The following is a 23,708-nucleotide window of genomic DNA, read 5'->3' as shown; positions in this document are numbered from 1 at the left end:
CAGGGTTTCTCTGTGTAGCTCTGGCTGTCCTGGAACTCACTTTGTAGACCAGGCTGGCCTCGAACTCAGAAATCCGACTGCCTCTGCCTCCCGAGTGCTGGGATTAAAGGCATGCGCCACCACGCCCGGCTCACATTCTCTTTCTTAAGAAGACATTCATTTGCAAGTGCGTATGACTTATTTTAGTTCAGAGCATCTGCATGCATACTGTTTTTTCTTTGACTACTCAAACTAGAATTTGTATGTTTTTCTACTCAAAATTAAAATTTTATAAAGCTCCTGGAGAAAAACTTTATTAAAAACAAAAAATTATATTTCACAGTTATCTACCTGTCAATTATGGAAACATTACCCATTGCTAGGAGGATTAAACGAAGAAACTGTGGGAAAACTCTGATCCCAGTGTCTGTATTCAGTATATTTATTAGCATTCAAAACCCTCATAACAATGATTATTACCCCAACTTCAAGTTATAACTAAGACTACTTTTTTCTCTGTAAGGAAAATTGTGATATGCTGTGTATGAGATTCAAAGGTAAGCTCAGAGCTCTCACGTCTAGTGACAGAAACTGTGATATAGCCTCATAAAGTGCTTTACTCTGAGCAAAATGACCTCCATAGGCGCCATCGCCTAGTCAATAAAAAGTGAGAACTATGGAAATTTGCAGATAGCATTAAAGTACTATAATTCATTATGCTATCCTCTTTAACCCTAAGGATTTCTTACAGAGTCTCTCCTCTGGCCTATGGGGGATACTACGCTATGATCTTTTTTTCTTTTTCACATTTTCAACACTCTCATAAATGTAAATAATAGATAATCAATAAGTGTTTCCAAATTAAAGATTAGAGAACAATATAGAATCTGTGTTAATGGGAATAAGAGTTAAGAGAGGGAAAATTTTGATAATGTGTCTTAATTCGTTATACACACTCTACCAGAACACCTGAGACTAAGAAATTTCTAATAAGAGAATTTATAGGCTTGCCATTCTGGAGGCTACCACGTCCACATAAATGTTCAGTCAGGTATCAAGGGCCCTCTTTCTGGTATCTCATGGTACGAGGGGGCAAATGGAGTCTAAATTCACCTTTTTATAACAACATCAATCCGACCCGTCAATACAATGCCCTCATGACCTAACTACCCCCTTGATAATTCCATGTCTTGAGATTGTTATAATGGCAACTAAATGTGAACATGAATTTTAGAGGGAACAAGAGTTCACAAACTCCAAGAGTAGGGAAGAGAGGGAAATCTCACCGGAAATTTACAAAGATGAGATTAGGTTTTGGAAGGAACCCAGACTGTGCACCTAAACATAATGCTTCCCTCACTTGCAAGGAGATGGTGGACACTGGGAAGAGAAAAAGCAGCTATGACATTGTCATCTGAAAGAGCAGGAAACTGTAGAACAACTCTCAGAAATCACAAAGGGTTCCCCCTGAGGTTAACTGCTTTAAAGGGTGACGAGGAAGCACATCTCTTTAGCTGTGTGGTTGCGTGGCAGACAATAGATGAGTTAACCAGGCTCATGATTTTGCCGTGTTGACCTCGTGAGATAAGGGAGGTAAAAGGATTTGAGATTGAATCACAGTGAGAGATAATCACACTTGACTATGGAATTTCAACTAGGTGAGGAGGGGGAAGTGATCGGCAGGAGTAGGCATGACAGCTACAAAGTAGTCAGATCAATGGACTAAGTTCCAGGCCAAAGCTTGTTGATAATGATATAGAAGAGCAAGCTAAGGAAGTAGCTGTCAGGGAGATTATGCACACAATTGATACGATGGAGCTCTTGTGATTATTGGAATAAGAAGGCACTGGATATAATTTTAGGATGAAGTGTTATGGGTATATTATAGATTTGGTGGGAATCAGATCTCAAGATTTTTTGACGTGAGCAAAGATTATTGGAGAAAATGTGTTCAAGGAGCTAAGTGTCCAGGATATTGGGAAGTATCATCCACAGATTTACTAACAAAACCAAGAATCAAGACAGAAATAGTGAATGGTAGGTCAGAAGATGAAAATCTACAAATGAAGAATCAGTGTGGGGAAAAAGGGGAGATGTTGGCCAAAGACACAATCTTGAAGTTATAAGATGAGTAAATTCTGAAGATATAATGGTGTTGTATATTTGAAATTTACTGAGCAGATATTAAATACTATTACTATAAATAAAATTATTAATGTGTTATTAATATGTTAATTGGCTTATGTGACAATTGTTTCATGACATGAGTATACTAAAACATCATGGCATAATGGCCATGAAAAGCTTAGGTCCAAGCAAGGTAGTACATGCCTTTAATCCCAGGAGACTGAGGCAAGCAGATCTCTGAGTTCAAGGTCAGCCTGGGACACAACAAGTTCCAAATCCAGACATGGAGGTACACACCTTTAATCTGGGCCTATATAAGGTCATTGGAAGGAGGAAGGCTCTCTCTTCTTCACATGAATGCACTTCGTTGCCAGCCCATCTGTTGGAACCTACTTCTACAGAAAACCAGCTGAAACAACTAGCCTCATGGGATGGAGCAACTACTAGATTCTTGGACATTCCAATCACAGCTGCCCATCCCTGGGTTGAACTGCAGACTGTAAGTCCTCTTAATATACAGAGATAGTCCATAATATCCCTTAATACAGAGAGATATTCTATAAGTTCTGTGACTCTAGAGAACCCTGACTAATACATCCTCAAAGGTAAAATAAAAAAGTTAAAAAGCTGTTTATGTTCCCAAGGTAGCCAGGAAGGAGAGGATGAGGCGACTTTTGAAAACTATTCCTGAGCTTTCTCTCTCTGCCCTCTCTTCCTGAATGCATGTCATTGTCTCCAGTCCACTTAAAACAATGAATGAAGCATTAGCTTGTGGCAAGATTATTAACTTACAACTAAAAACTAAAGACAGAAACCAAGGTAATATTCAAAAATGGTTTTCTTCTGTGTACTTTGGCAACAAGTACTGTTGTGTTTAAATAAAAAAAAAGGAAGGAAAGAATATGTTTGGATGTGTAGTCAGGTATGGGGGAAGGGGGTGCCTCCTTGGGTCCATGCTGAGGCATTCTTTCCCCTTGAGGGACCAGCCAACGACAGAGGTATAGGATAGAATAGAGTTTATTCAGGGCATGGGGAGGGGAGTTGAGAGGATAGTAGAGACAGAGAAAGACAGAGAGGCAGGGGGTGGGGTGGGGGTGGAGGGGGAGAGGGAGATAGGGAGACAGAGAGAGAGAGAGAGAGAGAGAGAGAGAGAGAGAGGAGTAGAGAGTAGAGGCCGGTCATGAGCGCGTGGAGAGAGAGGGGTGAGGAGAATGGGAGAGAGGGGGGAAAGGGCTAGAGCAGGAGCAAGAAGGCAAGAACAAGAGAGAGCAGAGAGGGCTAGCAGCCCCTTTTATAGTGAATCAGGCACACCTGGCTGTTGCCAGGTAACTGTGGGTGGAGCTTAGACAAAATGCTAACCAAATAGCCAGGAGTGGATGTAATAGCTAGATAAGTCTTACTTTCTAAACAGCTGTTTCCCACATGTAGATTTCAATGTGCAGTGGAGAATTCAGGATCTTCTTCCACTTCATAATTCTTTTCTATAAAGTGGAATTCTCTTCGAATGCAGGGACATCTAAATAATCACTGGGTGTCAGTCACACCAAATATGCAACACCAGGACAGTGTTCAACAGGGAACAAATGGGGTTGAGAGCGCCAGAAGCATCCCTTTCTGGAATCAGCAACTCAGGAGTTACAGGTTTGAAAGTGTCAAGAATCAAGAAGTCATGGCAGAGCCGATACAAGGTGCTGACACAGTACGGTCACTACAGAGCAAAACAGGTTCACTCTCCAGCTCTAAAAGTCAACAGAAATAAGATCTGCAACTACACAGTTGACTCTGTCAACCTGTGTGAATGAGGTGTAGTTATAATTGTAAGACAAACATTGGAATCTAAAGACATTATAACATACTGCAAATATCACGCTAATGCTGTGTTAAATTTTTAACACATATTGAGATAACATTTTAGATATTTGTTTTCCAGTTAGTTTTTGTCATCTTGACACAAACTGGGTCACCAGGGTAGAGGGATTGAGGGATTGAGACCAGCAGGCTGGTCTGTGAGGATGCTTTCTCAATGACTGATGCGGAAGCCAGATGTTGGTAATGCCATTCCTGGGTTATATAAGAAAGCAAGACACTGAGTGTCTTCCATGTCTCAGCTTCAGTTCTTGCCTCTGGGTTTTTGCCTTGAGCTCTTGGCTTGAGTTGGCTTGAGTTCCACTATGAGCTTTGCCAATTTTGGGCAAGTGGTCCTGGTTGTATATGAGAGCAGGCAGAAAAAGTCATGCAAAGCAATCCAATGAGCAGTGTCCTCCGTGGTTTCTGCTTCAGCGCCTACCTACAGCTTCTGCTCAGACTTCCCTCAGTGATGGACTGTGAACAACCTAGGTTGTTTTCCATCAGTATTTTATTGCCAAAAAGCAATGCAGAACAATTACCAAGTTACTTAAAACCATATCATTAAGTGTTAAGGAAAGAGGAATATCAGGACCTCAGAGATGTCCTGATGACGGGGCATGCAGTTCACATTTTTGTCTACCCCCATATGAAGTAAAAAGGTTTCTGGGATGTGGGGGTTGCACCTAGGGAAAAAATGTTAGAAAAATAGGGTATTTGTATAACTACACCTGATTAGGGTTACCAAAACGAGGCGAACAGAGATAATAGGGTGTTCTTAATTTTTTTTAAAACTTAAGCAAGATCAAAAGAAACGCAAACATGAGTGTAACTAGGTAACAATTTGCCAGCCTTCTAGGCTCCCACATTATTAACACATTTTTTTTTTGAGACCTTCAATGGCTATTTCATTGTATCCTTGGCTCCAAGCTCTATTTATCTATATCTATGTCTATGTCTATGTCTATGTCTATGTCTATGTCTATGTCTATGTCTATGTCTATGTCTATGTCTATGTCTATGTCTATGCCTATGTCTATGTCTATGTCTATCTATCTATATCTATCTATCCATTCTCTCTCTCTCCCTCTCCCTTCCCCCCCCTCTCTCTCCCTCTCTCTCTCCCTCTCTCTTTCTCTCTCTCTCTCTCAAGACAGGCTTTTCCTGTGTAACCCTGACTGTCCTTGACTTGCTTTGTAAACCAGGCTAGCCTTGAAATCAGATTGCCTTTGCTTCCCAAGCACTCAGACTAAAGGCCCGCCAGCCACCACCACCCAGCCAGCTCCAAGATTTCTAACCAGGCTCCTTCAACATCAAAACCCTGATATTCTTTTGCTAGAGTTTGTGTTTGCTCAAATTTTTACTCCAACAAGAAGCACCCAACTCTGGCTACATGCTATTAAATATGAAGTTTGCTTTAGAAGGAAATATAAGCGATTTAATGCAGTTGCTGCTTCTAGGACCTCATTGTCGCACCACTTCCTGTGACCCACTGACAAGCTGGAATGGACGGCACCCTTGTTCCCCAAAGGAAGCTTCCCACTACTCATCTTGGAAGTCTTTGTGTGGCTAGTGCTTTTTTTAAAGAAAAGTTCCAAAGCATTCTTTGTGACACCATTCCCACCCTCCATGCCACATCATTCTTGCCTCGTTATGTCACTGTCAAAGTGCCATATTGGCTTACTTACCCACTACTGGTCTCCTCATGTTTTCTTCTAGCGCAAGCTGCATGAGTGGGAACCTATTCACTAGCATAGCTTTATTGCAAAATCATTACAGACAGTTGTATAGATTGCGTACTACACAATTGCATTATAGTCTGTGTGCATGCATACATACATGGTGCTGTGCCCTCTGGGTGCCGGCCATAAATGATGTTCACTAAACATGCAACAAATAAATACATGTGTCTTGTTATATCATGAGAAACTTCATGTTGTCCTTCCTCGGTGATATGGGCTCAACTCACACACTTATCGCCATTATCACTTGTTTGGGAATGTTTTAACCAGATGCCAAATGGAATTTCTTCCACATTTATATTTATTACTGTCTACTGCTTGAATTTACATCAACCTTTTCATAGTAGATACGTGTTCTCCCTTGTTTTAGGTGACTGAGGGGGCAGACTATGTATTTTAATTCTCTAGGCAACTGGTCAATTGGCTTGGCCATTATCAGTCTTTAATATAAATATGCTCAGTTGAGATCATCAGTTTTCTTTAAAAGCTGTTTTGGAGAAAAATCTTCAGAAGGAACCAGACTTCCCTCCTCAAGTTACGTCTATGTGTGCATACACCCAACTGTTAACAGACATTACCTTCTTTTATTGTATTGTGGGGAGATTTTTTATTATTCTTTTCAAAGGGTTTAGATTACTAATTTATCTTATTGAATTTTTAATAGAATTTCCACAACATAATGGAAGTAACCTCGTGCTTTTAAAGGCAAAACAATATTTAAGTGTGCCATAACTTGTGCTATAACTTGAGTTTGAAAACAAATCCTGTCGAGAGAGAGGTCAGACATCTCTTTTCTCACGGTCAGGATTTCTTCCATCTTGCCTGAGAGAAGTACTTGAGCTTGCCAGAGAGAAAAGAAAACGTTCGGGATTTCCTCCACTGTAGGACCATGAGCAGTCTTCTGGCTCAGAGTACAAAGAATTAAGAAGAGGAACATTGGGAAATTTGAAGGTATGGGTAAGGAGTCAGTGTTATACCATTTAATCCATTTTTCTCATTTGATTTATATTCCTGGGCATTTACCATAGGCCTGCCCCTTTCAAACTCGTGATCTCACTTTTTAAAATATATTATTTTTAGAATTCCATACACAAGTACAGTATTTACATCATTCCCATGCATCCCCCTGCCCATTCCGGTTCCGCCTGGGTACCCTGCCCACGCTCTCACTTGATGTCAGGCAGTTACAGCCCACAGGAGGTGACTGTACAATTGGCATTCAGACAGGGTGTGATGGTTTGTATATTCTTGGGCCAGGGAGTGGCACAACCATTTGGAGGTGTGGCCTTATTTGAATAGGTTTGACCTGGTTGGAGTAGGTGTGTCACTGTGGGTGTGGGCCTAAGATCCTCACCCTAGTTGCCTGGAAGTCAGTCTTCTACTAACAGCCTTTGGATGAAGATGTAGAACTCTCAGCTCTGCCTGTGCCATGCCTGCCTGGATACTGCCATGCTCCCACCTTGATGATAATGGACTGAACCTCTGAACCTGTAAGCCAGCCCCAATTAAATGTTGTTTTTTATAAGACTTGCCTTGGTCATAGTGTCTGTTCACAGCAATAAAACCCTAACTAAGACACAGGGCAATTAATTTTCTCAGAAAGGATCCTGGACACACTGGACTGTGTCTGGCTGGATTCAAGTGTGTGTGTGTGTGTGTGTGTGTGTGTGTATTTTCATTCTGTACAGTTATGGGCTTCATAAAGATATTTTTACACACTCATACAAGTATATCATATACTTTAACCAAAGTCATCCTTTGTCTTAGTATATTTCTTGTGATAAAACGTGACCAAAAGCAACTTGGGGAGAAAGGGTTTATGTCAGTTTATAGTTCCACATCACAGTCTGCCGCGGAGGGGGTCAGGGCAGGAACTCAAGCAGGGCAGAAGGCTGGAGGTGGGACTGATGTAGAAGTTATGCTGTGTGCCATCCTCACACATCCGGGAAGTAGTGTCTCTTGAAGCAATCATACATTTCCAAGGCTCCAGCGTTTAAGGGGTCTCCTTCTCCTTCACCCATGCCCACAGCCTTTGTCATTTCCACCTCCTCTAGCTTCCGTTTGTGCAATTATACCTGTTTCTTTTCCTCTTCCATCCTCTTTTCTTTTCTGTTTTCTGGCCCATTTCCCAGGCTACCTCTTTGTGTGATTTAGGAAATAAAGCTCTCAAGATGGCTTTTATGGATCATAAGTAATGAAGACACTTCTATCTTGAGGTGATCAACCCGACGACCCCAATGCAGAGGGCTTGAATTTGGGTTTGACATGCTTCTTCACAATGTTTATTCTAATTATGGGATCAGGGTTGTTCTTGAATTACTCTAGAAATTCAGATTTATAAAGGTGGATGCTGGGTAGGCAGAACTATGCACTGGTGCACCATCTCACTGGAGATAACCCTGAACACATGGAAGCCCCAAGCACTATTGTTCCTGGCTAGGCGTTTAACCTAATCTGCCACCAGCGTCCCCCTAGTGAGCTCTTGTCCAGTCTCTTTGCTTTTCTCTACCTATCTCTGGGCCTTTGCATGCCCTGTCCTGGCTAAGACAATTGTCACCTGACTATGCATGGTTTTATTCTTTATTCAAAGTCCTGTTTAAAATTATTTCCTTTAAGGAGCCTTCTTCTACCATGTTATGTAAAATAGCAAACATGCCTCCATCTCTCTTTCTCCAGACCCCACCCCCACCCCCACCCCCAGCATTTTCATGACCAGGTATAGCTTAATGTGATGGTTTTAAGTCCCAGCAAAACAGAGATTGATCGGTTGCTCATTCTTCTGGAAAAAATAAAAAAACAGCCTTCTTGCTGACCCCTTTAACACATAAAGTTATGCCTATGTACCTTGGCCTTTATCCTATTTTCTCTCTGTATGGAAAACGGCACCCTAATATCACATGATACACCCCTCATTGCTCTCTCCTCCGCCAGTGATGGGTATATTTGTGGTGAGTTTCTGATCCCTGAGCAGAAATTGACGCCCACTGATCATTCTCTTCACATGGAGCCATTGAACTACTTTTACTGGAAGCAGCCTGGGCTCATTAAAAGTTTTATTTTTAAATTCACTTCTTAAGGAGAAACATATTACTGCGACCTACTTAGAGTATAGTACAGATAAACTAACAACATCAAAATAGCGCAGAGGTAAGGCAGGATTTTACACCTACAAGCGGCTTTACTGTGAAGCTAAGCTTCAGGACCTCTTGTTTATACAAGACAGTCACGTCTTTCTACCATCTTTCTTAAAGTGTCCTCTGGATTATTACCATTGTGTATTGCCATGGATTTATTGTACATGTTAATAGGGCACAACATATTTCAACACATGCAAACACAACTGACCCGATCAGGATAATCAATCAACATTTCCTTTTCTTATCTGTGTTTGTTTGTTCATTTAGAGCCTTTGTACATCACTTTTCTAACTCTTCATAATACACAACAGTTTACTAACAACCTTTGGCATCGCTCTCTGCCGCAGAACAGCAGGACTGATCCTGTCTACCTTCTCCCGATCCTGTCTCCCGTGTTTGGTATCTGTTAGCCAACTCACTTGACAGACTTTTCTCTGCACACCTACATCAAACTACAAAATGACTTAAGATTTGCCTAAAGAATGATGATCAGCCGGGCGTGGTGGCGCACGCCTTTAATCCCAGCACTCGGGAGGCAGAGGCAGGCGGATTTCTGAGTACGAGGCCAGCCTGGTCCACAGAGTGAGTTCCAGGACAGCCAAGGCTACACAGAGAAACCCTGCCTCGAAAAAACCAAAAAAAAAAAAAAAAAAGAATGATGATCTATTGGGGTAAATTTTGTGCAAGACAGACAAACAAACAAACAAACAAAAAACCACAAAAAATCTTTTAGGTAGAAAAATGCAGTATTGAAGTAATAAAGACAAGAGAGTTCCTAAACTAAGAGAGCCATAGCATAAGACTGGTGTTCCCGCTGGAAGAGCAGAGAAATGTCAGATTACAGAAGATCTGAAAAGCAGTGAAAAAAGTGTTAAAGTGTCCTTCAAAGATCGCTCTAGCGGCAACATGGAAAATAAGTATATTTTAGACACAATTCTAAATTCGATCACAAATGCGAAGTTCCTGTAAAGATGAAAGGGGAGGGAATCTGAGAATTATGATACAAGGTTATGTTTTGTATTTTTATTTTTATGCTCTAAGTGAACATTTCCTTCATTTGATAGGGTTTAATGTTGTGAACAGATACCATGACCAAGGCAACTCTTATAAGGACAACATTTAATTGGGGCTGGCTTACAGGTTCAGAGGTTTAGCCCATTATCACCAAGGTGGGAGCATGGCAGACAGGCAGGCATGGTGCAGGCAGAGCTGAGAGTTCTACTTCTTCATCTGAAGGCTGCTATTACTGACTTCCAGGCAGCCAGGGTAAAGGTTGAAGCCCACACCCAGTGACACACCTACTGCAACATGGCCACACCTCCAAATAGTCCACTCCCTGGGTATATTCAAACCATGACACGTCATTATAAAAGAATAAGCTTATTCTAGTTCTTCCAAGTAAATAAATTCTCTAAAATACAAAGAAAAAATTTATCACGATTAATTTTCTTCCTTGTAAGTTCTTCTCTAGGAGCCAAATTTTATTGTTATTTTTTTTAAAGATTTATTTATTTATATGTAAGTACACTGTAGCTGTCTTCAGACACTCCAGAAGAGGGAGTCAGATCTCATTACGGATGGTTGTGAGCCACCATGTGGTTGCTGGGATTTGAACTCTGGACCTTTGGAAGAGCAGTCGGGTGCTCTTACCCACTGAGCCATCTCTCCAGCCCTTGTTATTTATTTTTAAATTTTAATTCAAAATACACAGGAAAAAAAACAGCATCCTGAGATGGGACAAATAATTTTAAATGAGAATAAGCTTCTCTTTCATGTTTGTTAAGCTAACAAGATACAGTCTTACTTTTCCTATCATCCTGGACCAAACCACTTAAGGGAGAGGTGGGGCTTGTTTTGACTCACAGCTCAAAGCTACAGCCCAGCATTGTGGCCTCTTCTTGCCAGCGGGAGTGTGGGGCGGCTGCTCACACTGTGCTGAGGAAGCAGAAAGCACTGAAGGAGGAGCTGGGCGAGTAAGGACAACAGCGTACTGTTAGTTAGGTGAGTCCACCCAACTCAGTTAATGTACTCTCAACAACCCCTCACGAGCAGGCACGAAGCCTCGGCTCCTTGGTGACTATGAATTCTGTGAAGCTGACAAGCAATATTAACAGCTACAAAGTCCAAACTGATAAGGTTGGGACAGGGTGAATGGACAAGATTAATGGCGTTCTCCACTTAGAGAATAGTACAGCACTAAGCAATAAAAGTTACATAACTCTTTTTTGCTCCAATAGTACCCCTTTTGAAAAAAAATTCAAAGTCAACTTTCAAAAAAAGGAAAAGGCTTCTAATAAAACAGTAGCCATGGTGGTATTATCTAAAACAGTAACAATTGCTAATTGCTGTTCAAGTCCGAGTGCAAGGTGGGACAGACCTGCTCACGGTTACCAGACTGCAATTTTGTGGGAAGTGTTCTAAATCCTGGTGTAGTTTTCTAGGGTTGGAGGCTTCAGAGTTGGGGTGCCTTCTTTGAGCATCTAGAATTTGCATAGGTTCTGAAAAGCACGATGGGAAAATCTCTTGCTGTATGTGAGCCAGCTCTTAGACTAGGGTTGAACTGCAGTTGCGTTCCAGTTAGAACATCGTTAGATTGTAACGTAGAGAAATCTTAAACTACTTACAGGAGAGCAGAAGATAAGTAAACCAAATCACCTCCTAATGATTCAGTGAGCCTCTGAGGTTGCTAGAGCTGACAATTTAGGAAAGGAAATCTATTTTATCATTCACTGTATTCTTTTTTGAGGTGTTGGTATTTGTTTAAGACAGGGTCTCACAATGTAGACCAGGCTGGCCTGGAACTTGCTCAGTATGCAAAGTTGGTCTCAAACTCACAGAGATCTGTCTACTTTTGTCTCCTGAGTTCTGGGATGGAAGGTGTGCAACCCAAGCCTGGCTATCCACTGTAATCCTACATTTAAAAATATAATTCTGGGGCTGGCAAAATGGCTTAGAGGATAAACTCCCAGGGTTAGTGATCCGAGCCTGATCCTTGGGAGTCATGTGGTGGAAGGAGAGAGCGTACTCCTGCAAGTTGTCCTCTGACCTTAGCACATGACTCATGGTACCCCTGTTCAGTCAGGCCTCTGCATGCTCCCAATCCATGAATAAACACACTGAAAAATTTTAAAGCATAATTTCTCAATTAAATAGTAAGGCTTATAAAAAGAAACACATTTTAAAATTTTAAATGAGTATTTAAAATACTCAATAAAAGATGAAGTAGAAATAAATTAAGAAAGATAATTATATTTGCAAATATAAATTAAATGTAATATTCACAATATAGAGTTCTTGCCATTTGGGGGCAGAAATATGACACCATAAAATATGTTAGTGATAAAAACAATATCAGAAGATGAATGAAAAATAGAAAATAAATATAACAAAAGATTTTCAACTTAATAGTAAAGGAAAAAGAATGAAGAATCAAAGAGAGGGAGGGACGGGGGAGGGAGAAAGGAAGAGAGGAAGGAAGGGGAAGGAAGGGAGGAAGAAAGGAGGGGAGGAAGAAAGGAGGGGAGGAAGGGAGGGAGGGAGGGGAGAGGGAGGGAGAGGAAGAAAGGGAGGAAAGGAAAGAGAAGGTAGGAAGAGAGCTCTAGGAGGGGAGGAAGGAGAGGAAGAAGGAAGAGAGAAAAGGAGGGAGGGAGAAAGAAAGAGGAAGAGGGAAAAGGAAGGGAGGAAGGAAGGAAGGAAGAAGGAAGATTCTTTTGATTTATCAAAATGAGTAAGACTTTCTAGTATGTGTTAAGATTGGACATTCAGGGCTGGTGAGATGGCTCAGCGGGTAAGAGCACACTGACTGCTCTTCCAAAGGTTCTGAGTTCAAATCCCAGCAACCACTTGGTGGCTCACAACCACCCATAATGAGATATGACACCCTCTTCTGGCACTTCTGAAGACAGCTACAGTGTTCTTATGTATAATAATAAATACATCTTTGGGTCACAACAAGCAGGGACTGAAGCAAGCAGTGTTGACTGGAGCAAGCGGGGCCAACTGGAGCAAGCAGAGGTCCTAAAAATTCAATTCCCAACAACCACATGAAGGCTCACAACCATCTGTACAGCTACAGTGTACTCAAATACATAAAATAAATAAATAAATCTTAAAAAAAAAAAAGAATGGACATGGTGGCCCACGCCTTTAATCCCAGCACTCGGGATGCAGAGGCAGGCAGATTTCTGAGTTCGAGGCCAGCCTGGTCTCCAGAGTGAGTTCCAGGACAGCCAGATCTATACAGAGAAACCCTGTCTCGGAAAAACAAAAACAAAAACAAAAACAAAAACAAAACAAAAACAAAAACCTTTACCAAAAAAAAAAAAAAAGGGGGGGGGGCTGGACACTTAGGGGAGAGAAGGCTGAGCTTAAGAGCATTGGTTGCTCTTCTAGAGGACCTGGGTTCAGTTCCTAGCAGCTAACAGTTGTCTGTAAGTCCAGGGTATCTAACATTTTCTTCTATCCTCTGTTGGTACTACACACATGAACCACAGAGTTACATGCAGATAAATTATCAATTTATCTTTCTGGGGGGAGACAGTTTAAAAAATAGGTACCAAGTTTTAAGAAGATAACCTATTTTTGGTCCAGCAAGCTCTCTTCTAGGGTTCTATTCTGAGGCTATAACTGTACAAGAAATCACTTGAAGATGGCTACACAGGCGATTCTCTAGAATACTACTTCCTGTTGGCGAAAGTTCAGAAAACCATCTGTCCTTTAACAGTGACTTGTTTAATAATGTATGGCTCAATTATACTGTACAACCACAGAAAATAACAGACCTATCCTGAAAGACATTAGGCAAAGACAATGTATTGTTTCTCTAAAAGTGGTGTATAAAACATCATGCATCTGGCTTGATCCAGTTATACAAAACCTTATGTATATGTGAATGTGTAATAAGAGATCTAAAACAATGGCGTCATTTTAGAAGTGGCTATCTTTGAACTACAAGATTTCATGTGATTTTTATTTTCTTTTATAACTTTGTGAATTGTTTTGATGTTAAAAGCAATGACAATGCTTATAGATTAAAATCAGGAGGCAAAGGGAGAAAATGTAGCTCCCATGTTATTTTGTTGTTGTTGTTTTGAAATATTTTATATCAAACACATGGTAGCATGTTATGCATATGCATCTTTAATACCATCTACTAGATGAGCGCTCACTGGGTTCTTTTTTTTACACTCAATGCTTCCTAATGAGAAAAACACTCTTTAAACACCTCAGTAATTGATGTCAGTTAGGTAAAATGTAAGAGCTGGTTCGTTGGAATTTGAGTATACAATTCCTTCCTTCCTTCCTTCCTTCCTTCCTTCCTTCCTTCCTTCCTTCCTTCCTTCCTTCCTTCCTTCCTTCCTTCCTTCCTTCCTTCCTTCCTTCCTTCCTTCCTTCCTTCCTTCCTTCCTTCCTTCCTTCCTTCCTTCCTTCTTTTGTTCTTTTCATTGATTATATTTAAGAAACCTCTATTAAGGCAAATCAATTTTTACACAAGAGAGTTGTCTTGGTTTTGCTCTAATTTGAAACCCCATGCCCTCCTCGCATAAATCAGGAAGCTGGTCTGTGACTGCATTGACCACACCTGGACTGTTGCCTCCCCACCCCCACCCCCAACCATTGCTGGACTGTTCCACTTTCCTGGAGGGGAGGTTATTCTTAGAATTCTAACTTTTGCTGGGCGGTGGTGGCGCACGCCTTTAATCCCAGCATTTGGGAGGCAGAGGCAGGCGGATTTCTGAGTTTGAGGCCAGCGTGGTCTACAGAGTGAGTTCCAGGACAGCCAGGGCTACACAGAGAAACCCTGTCTCAAAAAACTAAAAAAAGAAAGAAAGAAAGAAAAAAAAAAAGAAATCTAACTTTTTTACCTCCCATCTCGCAAAGCGACGTCATCATCACTAGATCACTAGTGTGACCAACAGAACACCTCACAGTAAGCAAACACATGCAATAATATAAGTGAAACAAAAACGTTTAATTTGGTACCGTCTTCCTCGCTCCAACCAGACAGAACTCCGCGCGAAGAGCGGTTTGAATGTAAGCTCAGGTATGAGGCAGCGCGACTTTCCCCACGCTTAACCGCTCAGGTAACTCTAATGGTACCAAGTCTCTTAGTGTTTCCTTCCAGACGCGCCAGCCCTCATCCCGGAGTCCCTGTCTTCGTGAGTTCTGTAGAACTGTTAAAATTAATAGAGCCTTTAGTTTGGGACCTCGTCCCTGATCAGGAGTTCAGAAGGTCGGCACTGGGCGGGCTGCGATACTATAAATGGGATATTCAAGCTTCAAATGCCAGGAGTTGTGGACACTAGGAGGGTACCCTGGCAGCCCACTTGTTTCAGAAGAACATCATCACTGTCTTTCATACGCTGACAAAGATTTGACCAGGTTCCTGGAAAGAATTAGTAGCAGCATTATAGCCATACTTTATATTATCTGTACTTTGTTTATCTATAGATACACAGATTCTCTTTTATGATAGTTTATTACATAGTCATGTTCAACTAAATCAATTGTAAAAGTAGAAGTTAAAAATAATCTCCCACAGGCATACAGATACAGTGTAAATCTAAAGGCTAGGGAGAGCCATGGTGCACAGACAACAAATATTATAACTAACATAATTTGTTTTGTAAATTACTTTGTCATTCTCTTATAGAATGAAAACACATAAAGCATAGAGAAGCTTTTGTTTAATATAACTGAAGCAGAGTCCAAGAAGAACCTCAGTTGAGTCTTTACAAGAAAAGAAAAAGTATGTTTAATGGCAAAATGAATTCTCCATAATTTCCTGCATGCTTGGACTATACATGGTTTATCTCATGCTTTCCACCAAAAAGCCAAATGAGATTTTATTTCAAGAAATTTTCTCGATTATAAAAAGGTAGAAGTTACAGAGTTAAGGATGTGGACATTTATCCTTAAGAATAAATGTTATTCTTAAATTAATGCCCCTTTCCAGTTGCTCCCTCCAAGTAAAGGACTTTAGCAGTTACTTTTCTTGTCTCATTTTCAATTTAAACAAATTAGCCAGGAAGATTAACCTTAACGTATTCAGGTTATTAGTGGTGGATGGAAATGAAAATATAGACATTAGGATTCAGGCTACTTTGTTACTTCAATGACTAAATTTTGTCTTTCTTTTTAACCAATGTAGACTTGAAGATGTGAAAATTATTTGTAGTTGTTTCATTTAATCTCGGTCTTAATAATTAGTAATTTTTTTTTACTACAAATAAGGACTAACATTACAGTGTACATACTATGTCTGTGATCACTTAATAATAAGTAGCTATATATAGCCTAGAGAATTTTGTGTGATAATGATTTATTAAGACTCAGCCAGCCTATTTTTCCCTTTCTTACAAACTCTTTGTGACTTGGGCCAATCAGTTTCAGCTTATTCATCAGGGAAAGAGACACCGTTGTGTAACACTTTAGTCATGGCATATTCATTTCTTAGTAAAGCCAAGGCGATTTCTTGGTTTCTAATTTCAGTAAAGTGGAAAGTTTCAGAAAAACCTGGGAAAGGTTGACTAGTAACTTTTTTGTTGTTTAGAAGAAAAGCAACATTAAAAAAAAATCTTGGGTGTTATTTAGTGACTTAAAAATATACTTTTCAAAACACCTATGTCCCTTCTATAAGGGAGATTATATATTTGAAACGTTTCAAAATTAAATGATAACATACATTCGAGTTGATTTTTATGCTAGGCATTGCACTGACATCTAACAATTCTCCATTCCTTTCCCTCCCCTCAGCATGTACACCAGCCACCATTATAATTTCTAACTGCTAAGGAGAGAATGGGGTTGAGAGAGTTCCATCTCAGGATAGGAAGAGTTACATACAAATGTCTGAGTCACGATGATGTCAATCTAAGTATCACTTCAGCCTTGTGTGTGTGTGTGTGTGTGTGTGTGTGAGAGAGAGAGAGAGAGAGAGAGAGAGAGAGAGAGAGAGAGAGAGACAGAGAGACAGAGACAGAGAGATTGGTGTCACAATTTATTCTGCACTGGCCTGGAACTAACTGCATAGCACAGGCAAGTGCTTGTAATGTTCCAGCTCCAGCCTCCTGAGGGGTGGGATTTTTAGACATGTGTCACTGTGCCCTGCACAGTTGTGTATTTCTTGTGTCAGAGTAGCAGTAAGAAGGCAGTTTAGTTCTACTTGTAAGCTAGCGGAAGAGGAAGTATCAGAGTGTAGAAGGGGTACTAATGTTTTACTCTTGCGGAGCCACACTGAACTGTGGTAATATGAGTTGGGTCGTCTTTGTTGGATAAAGCTATGAGAATATAGCTCAGACTCACTGAGTAGTCAAGGCTAGCCTTGGACTCCTGATCCTTCTGCCCTTTGAGTGCTGAGATTCCAAATGTATCTCACCATGCCTGGCTTTAAAGAAATTGTTTTTAAGTCTGTACTTATTGTGTAAGTGACATTTCTTATGTAAGCACGTATGTATTTATAAAAATGGTGTGTGAGAGTGGTGGTCTGTGTGGGGTGTGGCTGCATGATGCATGCATGCCAAGTGTGCATGCAGAGGCCACAGCAGAGCATGCGTGTCCTCGCCTGTCACTTTCCACTTTATTCGCTGGAGCGAGGATCTCTCACTGTACCGGGAGCTAGCTCGCTGCTTCGGCCAGGCTGGCTAAGGGAGCTCTTTAGGATCTGCTTCTTTTCACCCCTCCCCCAGATGCTGGGGCTACAGGTATGTACATGCAATGCCTAGCTCTTCACATGGGTGCTGACGATTCAGACCCAGGTTTTAATCCTTGTACGGCAAGTGTTCTTGTCCACTAAGTCATCCCTGACTGCTCTGCAGTCCACAGCTAACCAAAACTGCTTTTGTGAAGTGTATCAGTGTGTGCATGTCTGAATATAAACTCTAACACAGCTAGCAAGGGGCTGATGAAAGATCCCAGTAACCGTTTATTATAAACATACTTGCTGATATCGCTAAAGCTAATTTTCACTTAGAATTTAGATTACATTTGACCTTTAATCCAGGGATGTTGGATTCCTTGAACTATAATTTTTAGATTATAACCCAGTTTACCCTCACTTTATAAAAAAATAATTCATAGTTTAAAAACTTAAAACTCTCATCCATTCACATTTTTGGTTCAAATTTACGTTCTAGATCTGAACCATTCCATTTTTTAACTATAATTCTCTATATGAATTAGAATTTTTCTGAGACATCAAAGTGGTCTTGCCAGAATTCCACCGTTTTTACCGGAAACCTTCCTTCTTCTTTCCAAGACAACCTACACACAGTAGAAAGGAGCTGTGGCACCTAATGAGATTATGCTATGGCTTCTGACTTAACTGATGCCATTATATTAATGGAGTCACATCTTTGCAATGTTCCTGGGAACACATTTATTATGGTAGAGTCTTAATTCTATTGAATTCAGATTTTTAACTATTTGAGGATGTTCTTTAATTTCTAATTTAAGATTTGCTGGCGGGAGTGCTGGAGAAATGGCTCAGTGGGTAAGAAAGCTTATTCTGCAAGTGAGCAGGAAAATCTGAATTCAGACCCTTGCACCTATTTGTGCAAATTGATATTACTGTGGTAATATCAATTTGCCCAAAATAACACAGTTTCAAGTGAGTTGTTGTGTTTTCCATTTGAAAACTTTGGACTTTCTAATTTACTTTGAATGCAAGGTGAGAATTCAGATTCTTTTATGTTCTTTAAGGGGTAGTCATTCTGAATTTATCAAACATACTCTGTTAGGTGATGACAAGCTAGATATGGTCCCTTCTTAGTGGAATTCACAGTTTGGAGCGTAAGACATAAATAAAATAATCGCATCACAGTATCTAAATACAAATTGAGGTAAGCTGGCTAAAGGAAAAAAACTTATGAGCACACCGGCTTGATGGAAAATAATGTTGTTCCAAGCATTGGGAAAGATGGCTAAGCAGGTGGAACAGAGCACTAAGGCAGAGGGGAATGGAGACAAGGCTGGGGCAGTTAGAAACACACCCAAGACTTATTTAAGGATCTTATCTCTTTAAAGTAACATGAGCCATTGAAGACTTTTAAGCAGCCAAATTACATTATCAAATTTATGTTTTGAAAAGATCACTGTGGCAGCAGGAGAAAGTTGGGGACAAGGGATGTATCACTGTGGATGCCAGAAGCCCAGCCTGTAAGCAATTCCTGTAATGGTAGGTGAGATTGATGACAGCCGTTTTGCTCATATCCTGAGTTCTGTTATCTATTCAAATCTATAACTGTAAATAATTCAGCATTTTCACATTTCAAAATGTAGGACTTCAACTGTAATTATTTACTGAGGAATTATAACTACATTAGACTAAATTGGTGTTTCTGGAAATAAATACACAAAATCAACAGATACTTAGAAGATAAAATGAAGAGCTAAGGCCATAGCTCAGTGGTAGAGCATTGGTTTAGCATGCTGGACACTCTGGGCTGAATTCCCAGTAAACAAGGCCGTCTCTCTCCCTCTCCCCCCACACACAAACCTACAAATTGGATAGCAAGAAGGGAGGCTATAGATTTTAAGGTTTCTGGGTATTTTCCAATATTCTATATTAAATCCTCTATCACTCCTTTTGGCTTGTATAATGACGTTTCTTCCCACTGTAAATCCCTAAGGATTTAGAATAATACTGTGATTATTTTAGTTCTACAAAGTTAATATTTACAGAAAGTAATTCTCACCATCTACACTTCCTCTTTTGAGAAGCATCTTTGTCTTTTATGGTTTACAATTTTAGAATCATTTTTCAACTTCTATGGGAACGGAGATGTAAATTAATCCATGAACATTTCTTCAATACTTCTCTAGCAAAGTGCTCTCTGTATAGTTCACAGACTTCTTGTTGTGACTAGAGTTCTAACTAATAGGTCTTGTGCTAAAAATAATGCATTAGTTACTTCATTTTCCTGCGGTAAGACAACTAGGTTGTGAAATCTTGTTGGAGGAGTTACACTAATGCTACTTACTTCAGAGCTAAAATGTATGGTTATTAAAGAATCACACTGTTTTAGATTGAAACCGTCTCTTGTAGTTCTGCCTGACCTTGAACTTGGTATGTAGGAGGAGGTAGGCTTTGAACTCCCAATCCTCCTGCCTCCAACTCCTGAGTCTAAGATTCTGAGACTATAAATGTCTGCTACCATCCCAGCTATGTTTTTGTTGCTTCTCAGTAGAGGGTAAACCCTACTGTTTCATGCACTCATATATTGAGAGAGCTCTCTTTTTACATTTTATTTGGAGACAAGATCTCATTAAATTTCTCAGGCTGCTTCTGATCGTGTCTATATCACAGGCAGGTTGAGAACTTGATCACAGGACACCTCCTGTCTCAGCATCATAGTAGCTGGGATTACAAGCCTGCCCTAAGAAACCCTAAGAACCAAACTTTGTCTGAGCCCAGGTACCTACTGCAATTATGTTCTGCTGGCTGCTGCAAGGAAGGTATTGGCAATCACTGAACTTGAGCCTGTAAAGAAAAAATTTCAAGAGCTGATGGATTTGTGAAGGAACAGTTATTAATATTCCAATTAGAACATGGGAGATGGGTAGACATTACTTGGCATGTGAATTTTTGTCCCATTCCAGAACTGCCCTGTATGGAATAGGATCACAGGATGGAAAGAACTGATGAGCCATTTGCTAGAAATAAAATCTGAATTTTGAAATAACTTCACAACTGTTCATTAAGTTGAATTATGTGCTGCGGTCCTGCAGCTGACTCCCATGTTGGGGTTTTCTAGGGATCTGCACTGTCAACTTGCTTCTGCTTCAGGAGCAACTGACTGAGTTGAAAGCAAACAGTGCTCACCAACAACACAGTGCTCCTAGGACTCTGAAGATGAATATATACAGCACATTGGGCTCTGTGGCTTTTCTCTTGCAATTATTTGAGTCTTCCAAACATGGTCATACATAGTCCCTTTCTTAACCCATGGAAGACAAACCCAAGAGTCACTCTCAAGAGTGTGAACCTGGATCAGCTGGAATTCCGATTGGCTCTGTGTGTATGAAGTCCTTGTTTGGCGCTCACCACTTTTACTGAGATAGAATTAACATAGTGTCCAACGCAACCTCTTAAACCTCACTGGTTTGTTTTCCATGTCCACACAGATTGGTGTAAGCATCACTGCAATTTTAGAACACCATAATCTCAAAAAGGATACCTGTAGCTTCTGCCCCCACCCTCACCCCGCCTTGCCAACAGCACCTTTAAACTGTCGCGAATATACTTTCTCTCTGTATAGAATTCTGTGCTCTCTACAGAGGTCTCTCTTGCCAGTTCTCGGGGAGGAAAAGAATCATACAGTGTATAAAGTTCTGTGAGTAGCTCCTTTTCTTAATGGTGTTCTGTGAGGATTCGACAGCGCTGCAGCGTGTGTCTTATGCCATGGTAGAGCGATATCCCACATGTCGTTTATGCACCTTTGTTGATTCATAGTCGCTCCCTTTCACTTCTGGTTCCTGGGAATAACGCTGCATTGTTCTTGCACATTTTCATTTCTCTAAAATCGCTAGGTCACATGGAAATGCTAGTCATTCAAATCCGTGTCATTCTGTTCTCCAAAATGGCTACAGTATTTACACTCCTAAGGGAGTGCCCGACCGAGGCTTTCAGTTTCTCCGAAGCTTTGACAATACCTTTAATCTGTAATGCTGTTCCATTTCTTGAGTGACTAATGAAACCAAACGTCTTTTCATGCTCTTACTGGATATTGGTACCTAATTTTCACCATCTTTGGACAGCATCTGATAGTCCGATTCTTTGCCTATTTTAAAATCAAATTATTTTTGAGTTTAGTTCTTTATAGATTACACAGATCCCTTACATGATGGCAGGTGCTTTTCTTTCCTGTTCTGTAGATTGTTGTTCTTGCTCTCAACTTCCACTCGTGTGGGTGCCCCTTAAAATAAAAGACTTTGATGGCGCCAGTGTGAACTCGAGGAGCTGATGCTTTGTTTTCATAGTTAACAATCCTTTGCCAAATCCAAAGTCATAACACTTTACCTGTTCTCATAGTTTCATAGATTTTGATTTTTTTATGTCATTGATTTTTGAGCTAATTTTTGCAAATGGTGTGAGGGAAGGGTCCTAGTCTTTGCATATGGCTACTCAGTTGTGCTAGGCCGCTTGTTGAACAGCACCTTGGTTCTTTAGCAAAAAAACCTTATCTTTTGTAATGTCAGCATTGCCTTCAAAATTAACTAACTAGTATATGACCCTAATTTGCATATATGCAAATTTATGTGCAGACTATGGCGATATGTACATATATAATAATACCCTAAATTGCTGATTTAGATATCTGGGCAATGCTTTAGAATACTACAAAACTCAATAATTTTGAATAGATAATCGACTATAATTCAACTTTTGTATGATTTAAAACATATGCAGCCATCTATGAGCTTAAAATAGTATACGTGTGAGAGTGTACATGTCATGGCGTGTGAATGGAGGTCAAATTTCAAGTTTCTCCATCTACCGTCCATTGGTTTCCAGACTAGAACTCAGGCCTGCAGAGCATGTGTAATTCCTACTGAAACGTCTCACTAGCCAAGCTAGCTAGCTAGCTGACTTTTGATTGCTGTGGTTTACTACTAAGAACGGAATGCTCTACAATACGGCACAATCCTCACTTCCACTCTTGTCTAATCCCTTTTACCACTAGGTGACAGGAACTATCAGGACCACGAGTTTATCTTTGATTTGAAAGAGCCAAAATGTGTGGAGAGGGTAGAAGCTAACAATGGCTGGGTAGCTGTCATGCGAGGGCCGGCAGATTGGATTGTAAATAAACTCTGACTAACTGGAAAGTTAGGGAGGTGTAGCTAAGGAGTCTAGATATTCACAGTTTCATTTCATGTTAATAATTAGCTGCCACAAAGTAGTGTTAATCTCTTGCTTTCTTAGGAAATCCACTTGTTTTCCTGATCTTTTGTTTTCAGGCAAAATGTAAAAGACACAGCAACTGAGTAACTCCCAGGGCTAGGTGATGTAAGGTTTGCAGGCTCTTTTTCTTTTTTTAAGATTTATTTATTTATTATGTGTAAGTACACTGTAGCTGTCTTCAGACACTCCAGAAGAGGCCGTCAGATCTCATTACAGATGGTTGTGAGCCACCATGTGGTTGCTGGGATTTGAACTCAGGACCTTTGGAAGAGCAGTCAGTGCTCTTACCCGCTGAGCCATCTCCCCAGCCCGGTTTGCAGGTTCTTGAGCCCAGCATCTGAAATATTTGAATGAATACAATAAATAAAAAAGTTCATTCAGAATTTTTTGAGAGAAAATAGTGGGTTAATAAGCCATAGCAAGTATCCCTTAAACTTCTTGCCTCTTATTTTTATAAACTGTGTTCAACCCTGCAGGTTCAATTAGCACATGGATAAAGATGACTCCTGTCTCGTATCTAGCTATTTCCTGGATATCTACATGCATTCCCAATTACCTAGCCAGTCAACACTTCAAGTTTTAACTTTTCTTTTTTTCTTTCTTCTCCTTTTTCCTTTTCTTTCTTTCCTTCCTTTCCTTTCCTTCCCCTTCCTTTCCTTTTTGTTTTTTTTGTTTTTTTTTTGAGACTGGGTTTCTCTGTGTAACAGTCCTGGCTGTCCTGTAACTCACTCTGTAGACCAGGTTGACCTTTGCACTCACAGAAATCTGCCTGGATTTGCCTCCTGAGTGCTGGGATTAAAGGCATTCACCACCACACACAGCTAAATTTAACTTTTCTAACATCAAATTTCTTCTCCCTGCTCTAAGCCTCCACTTAATCCTATATGTCAAGTACACTCTGATCATCTCAAGCAGTGGTGCTCAACCTTCCTAATGCTGGGACCCTTTACTACAGTTCATGTGGTGATGACCCCC

General features: G+C 40.4%; 1 protein-coding gene across 1 annotated transcript in view; it reads left to right on the top strand.

The window, feature by feature from the left end:
- The first annotated feature begins 14,871 nt into the window (after positions 1-14,871).
- The window catches only part of Nipbl (NIPBL cohesin loading factor), a 181,477-nt gene continuing 172,640 nt past the window's right edge, over positions 14,872-23,708 (top strand). Inside the window, exon 1 of the mRNA XM_021183780.2 lies at positions 14,872-14,913. The gene's annotated coding sequence lies outside the window, so the exon portion shown is untranslated. The remainder of the gene's footprint in view (positions 14,914-23,708) is intronic.

Source organism: Mus caroli, chromosome 15 (assembly GCF_900094665.2).
Source record: "Mus caroli chromosome 15, CAROLI_EIJ_v1.1, whole genome shotgun sequence".
NCBI lineage: Eukaryota > Metazoa > Chordata > Mammalia > Rodentia > Muridae > Mus > Mus caroli.
This window is presented reverse-complemented; position numbering and strand designations above follow the sequence as displayed.